At 45.8% G+C, this 5,072-nt stretch overlaps 1 long non-coding RNA gene across 1 annotated transcript; it reads left to right on the plus strand.

Annotated features, from left to right (window-relative positions):
- The first annotated feature begins 273 nt into the window (after positions 1–273).
- Positions 274–2,895, plus strand: LOC122231897. The gene is made up of 3 exons (XR_006209184.1): positions 274–351; positions 2,228–2,302; positions 2,771–2,895. It is a non-coding gene; the product is annotated as an uncharacterized LOC122231897 (long non-coding RNA).
- Positions 2,896–5,072: the final 2,177 nt, after the last annotated feature.

Consider the following 5,072-nt stretch of genomic DNA (forward strand, 5'->3'; position numbering starts at 1 on the left):
CTGTCTTCCCCGCATCGCCAATGCCACTGCCTCTTCCTTGCCAGGGACAACCGAACCAGCTTCCTAGCAGATTTCCCTGCCTCCAGTCGTGCTTTGCAGAGTAGCCAGGATGACTTCTACTCCTCCTTTGGTCCCTAAATGAATGTCACTGCCTAAGGAGGCCTTCCTTGGTCACTCATTGAAGTGGACCCCCCCCATACTTGACTATGACATCATAGAATTCCACTCACACCACTTACCGCCATTTGTAAATATAAATTTATTTGGTGTCTAGTTAAACTCGGCTCTCTTATTGTAAGCTGTATTGGTCACTACCATATCCCCAGCACCTAAGCTGTCACCTGACACATGGTAGGCATTCAAAGAATATTTGTTGAATGAATGAATGACTGGTGTTTTCTAACGGGTCTCCCTCTCTTGCCCTGCTGTTATTCTATTCTCAAGCTAGAGAGGTTTTTCTAAGTTGCAAATATGATCTTATCATCTGCTGGTTAGAATTTTAGAATTTTTAGGGAATTAACAAGAATCAATTCAAACTCCTTTATGCTATCTGCCATTTTCCCAGACACAGCTCATATCACACCGGTACTCCCTAAACTTACCCACCCTAAACTCCTGCCGTTTCCCACAAGGGCCACACTCTTGTGATTCCGTCTTCTTTTTTCCTTCCTCAACATCCCACATGCACTGTGTCCTGCCCTGAAAACCCTCCCTTGGTTCTTCAAACACTGATCTTGGTGCCACTTCTACTCCTATCAAGTTTAGGCATTTCAAAACACGTGAAGGAACTACGTTTTCCCCCACTGGTTTGTATGTTTCTTGAGGACAAGCACCACGCCATTCATCTTTATCTTTCCAGTACTTTCCATTGAACTTAGAAAATAGTGGGTGCTCAACAAAATTGCATTAATGGGGCTATACAATAATTAACACCTGGTAAAGCAAAGACGGCAACAGTTAGGACAGACCCGTCAGACAGATATTGGCTACAAACACAGGTGACCCACATGAGCATGTGCTGGCCAGATGTCAGCTGGGTCTGATGAGTCAGTGAATGAATGAATGAATGAATGAATGAATAAGGGCTGAAGATCCTCCTTTCTGTGCCTATCCCTGTGCTTCTTCCAAGGACAAGCAGCAGCAGAGTCCATCTCTCTGTCCAGGTCCCCCACAGTGGCTCTTCTCGAATGCTCTCGCCAGCCCAGAAGTCAGCACCAGGCTCCAGACAGCCCTGTCTGCATGTCTGTTTGAGTTGTGACCACATCACTTGCTGCCATTTGACTGGAGAGAGGTTCCCTTGAAACGCATTCATGCCACACGTTGAGTTAACACAGTTCAGCTGCAGAGTGATGTATTGTTCAGGGAGTAATTATCAGAACTTCTTGTCAACTCTGCTCCATTTCACTGAGGGGGAAAAAGATGTATTTTGAACAAAACAAGCCCAGGACACAGCACTTGTAGGAATTAGCTGATGAATGAGAGATAGAAGGCACGATGCTGGCCCTAGTGGGGGATGTAATCCTCACCAGATGAACTCAAGCCAACCTGCTTCTAAATAAATATGACTCTCCACGCTCGGCCCAGCCCACGTCGGGCTGACTCCACAGTTTTCCATGGTTTCCTTCCCTTAGAAGGCATCATGTAAATGGAGATCTGAGTAGCGTTTTACCCTTTTCCTTCTCAGCCCTTCCCTTTCCTTCCCTTTCCTTGGCTCAGCCAACAGGTCTGCTGTAAATATGCTACCTTATCCCCATCTCCAGGAAAGGGTCGGTTGTAATCTCTAGCCTGACTCCCCTACACCCCAACCCTGGAAATGCCTGGAATAAATGAAGTTTGCAATCCAGAGCAAGCAACAGGTGTGCTGACATAAACTGGCAAACAGCACATAGGTATATGTTGTGCCAGACAGTGACAAGTGATCTATCTGATATTTGATACATGTCACATCAGAGACACCAACATAAATTTGGAACAGTATTCTGTAATAAACTCATGAGATTGCTAATAATCCAGAAAATACAGGGTCCAGTGAGCTGGATGGTGATGCAGTCCAATGAGCTAACATCTCTGTGTCTGATCATCTGCAATCCAATTTGATGCCTGAATTGGATTTGATCCACTTTGCAGGAAGGAAAGAAAGAGAAATCAGAAATTGGGAGGAGAGAAATCATACTTTGTTAGGTCTTCTTAGACCACGGGCATTTTGCATCGAATTCTATCTTCACAGCAATCCAGAGAAATCCACACATAGGCCCGGCAGCTGTGTTCCTGGTTTGCGGACCGACAACACGGGATCCAGAAGGTCAGGATACACACCAAACGCATGAAACATCTGGGCAGGGTGGACGCTTGGGCTACAGATCCCCACTGTGGTGCCCCCAAACTTCTTCCACTGAATCATGTTGCTTCTTAGTAAAATGGGGTGCAGAGTCTCTAAAATGGTAAACATAATAACAGCAACTACCAGTCCTAACATCTCCGTGCTCAGCACTGTTTTGGGACTTGACATGCATCAACTCCCCTGAGCCCCCCAACAAATGTATAGAGTCCACCTTACTCCCATTCTACAGATGAGCAAACTGAGGCACCAAGAGTTAATGCAACTGATAAGCGGGGATAAGTAGTAGGGCTGGACTTTGGAACTAGACAGGTTGCCTTCCAAGCCTGGGCTCTGCCACCAACACTATAGAAACAAACACGATTGGTGCTATGTATCCTATTCCCAAGATGAGCCCTGGAATTGACCTCATCACTGACCTCTGCTTCTCAGGCCGATGTAATTGCCCACCTTGGCCTGAGAGAGAAGAGCTGAGGCCCCAAACATCTTGGCTCTGGACGAGCATGAGGCTGACCTTCAGGAAGAACGCTGTAATCAGATGGAAGAAAAGAGGCCATTCTTTGGAGACAAGCCATTAAAGCTTAGGGATAATATTTTCAATTTATGTTGCTTCTGTCTTGCTGAGGAATCATAGGCTATCTATTCTAATTTTGTTTTTAATGTTTGTGTGATGAGTTCGCTGAGATATTCCTCCCCCAACCTCCCCAGCATGGCATTATTTCTCCCATCCCTTCTATTTCCCTGGGGGAGCCTTGGGTTAAGCTGTCTGCTCGTTATCCACAATGTATTAATAGCCACCTCTGTCCGACAGCGTGCTGTTGTTCCTCCAACGTGCATATGAGGCGAGCAGGGAACACAGTATTCTTTTGGGTTAAAAAAGTAAATAAAAAGACAGTGTGTGGGAAGTGTGGGGAATCGGCTAAGGAAGGGAGAGGGTAGTGTGTGTTATATGGAACAAGAACACGTTGGTCTCCTTGCAAAGCCTGCCTGTCAGAAGAACAAGTGCCTCAGAAACTTCTTTTCTTGCTTTTTTTAAGGTGTTTTATTTTATTTATTTTATTTTTTAATGTTTATTTATTTTTGAGAGAGACAGACAGAGTGCAAGCAGGGGGAGGGGCAGAGAGAGAGAGAGACCCAGAATCCGAAGCAGGATCCAAGCTCTGAGCCATCAGCACAGAGCCCGATGCAGGACTCAAACCCACAAACAGTGAGGTCATGACCTGAACCAAATTCGGTTGCTTAACTGAGCCACCCAGGCGCCCCAAAATTACCTGACTTTTTTAAACATTTTTTTTTACATTTATTTATTATTGAGAGACAGAGAGAGACAGAGCATGAGCATGGGAGGGGCAGAGAGAGAGAGAAACACAGAATCCGAAGCAGGCTCCAGGCTCTGAGCTGTCAGTCCAGAGCCCAATGCAGGGCTTGAACTCACGCACCGTGAGATCATGACCTGAACCAAGATCTGATGCTTAACTGACTGAGCTACCCAGGTGCCCCAGAAACTTCTTTTCAACTACTGATTTCGCGATAGGAGGTGAAGTCTAGAAATATGGATTCTGATCTGTGTAATGCTGTGGTAGTCATGTTTTCTAAAATAGAATCAAGACATAGGGTCGTGGACGATTTCCAGGTGCCAGGAGTAGTCTGAGAGACAGTGGGGATTCTCACCGACTGGGACCCCCCAGACATTTCTGTGGTTTGTGGTTTGTGGGGGGGGAGGGGGCTGTAGGGGTCTGTAGGGCGAGGCCCAGTGTAGGGGCTCTGCTGCCTGAATCAGACACAGTGTGCAAGTGAATGAGTGGACAGTCTCAATGCCAGAACAGAGCATTTCACAATGGCATTTCTGGCATAGTATGAGCCTAGATGGAGAGCCCCTGGCAGTTGGGCAGCCTGCTGGGATCAACAAAATCACACCTCATGACCTCATTGTTGTGCTGGACAGCTGAGCACAAAAGTAAGTAGAAAACACTAAGTTCTTTATTACTATTACTATTACTATTATTGTTAATTATTGTTATTATTCTTACAAATGAGAATTTCCTGTTATTCTTTTTTAAATTATTTATTTTCTTTTTTTTATAATTTTTTTTAACATTTATTCATTTATGAGAGACAGAGCGTGAGCAGGGTAGGGGCAGAGAGAGGGAGACACAGAATCCGAAGCAGGCTCCAGGCTCCGAGCTGTCAGCACAGAGCCCGACACGGGGCTCGAACTCACAAGCTGTGAGATCATGACCTGAGCTGAAGTTGGATGCTTAACTGACCAAGCCACCCAGGCAGCCCCTAAATTATGCTTAAAGGAGACCATCCCAACTCTCATTTTCATCCAAAATGAAGGGACAGCAGCTAAAATGCTACCAACCCTTCATGCCAGTCGACACTCCCAAGATACCAATATTTCCTGAGTTTCCATTTTCTGTTGCTCTGGCCACTGTGGAGGAGGGTGGGGGTGAATATAAACACACAGAGAATTGCATCCAGCAATGACCATGGATGTCCCCGGGACGTCACCGTCTATACCCCACAGATAAGCCACTTAATTGGCATGACTCGAGAAAGCAAAGCTTTTCTAATCTGTCGTGTATGTCCCTCCTGCACTGCACAGAACACAGCAATTGAGATCTCCAACTTACCCTACCCCTGAAGAGCCTCAGAGCTTTTCACTGGCACCAGATTCTGTTTTCTAAGAAGGTTGCTAGTGAGTTAGCTAATGCATCCTCTGAGATTGGTG

Source organism: Panthera tigris, chromosome A1, assembly GCF_018350195.1.
Source record: "Panthera tigris isolate Pti1 chromosome A1, P.tigris_Pti1_mat1.1, whole genome shotgun sequence".
NCBI classification, from domain to species: Eukaryota; Metazoa; Chordata; class Mammalia; order Carnivora; family Felidae; genus Panthera; species Panthera tigris.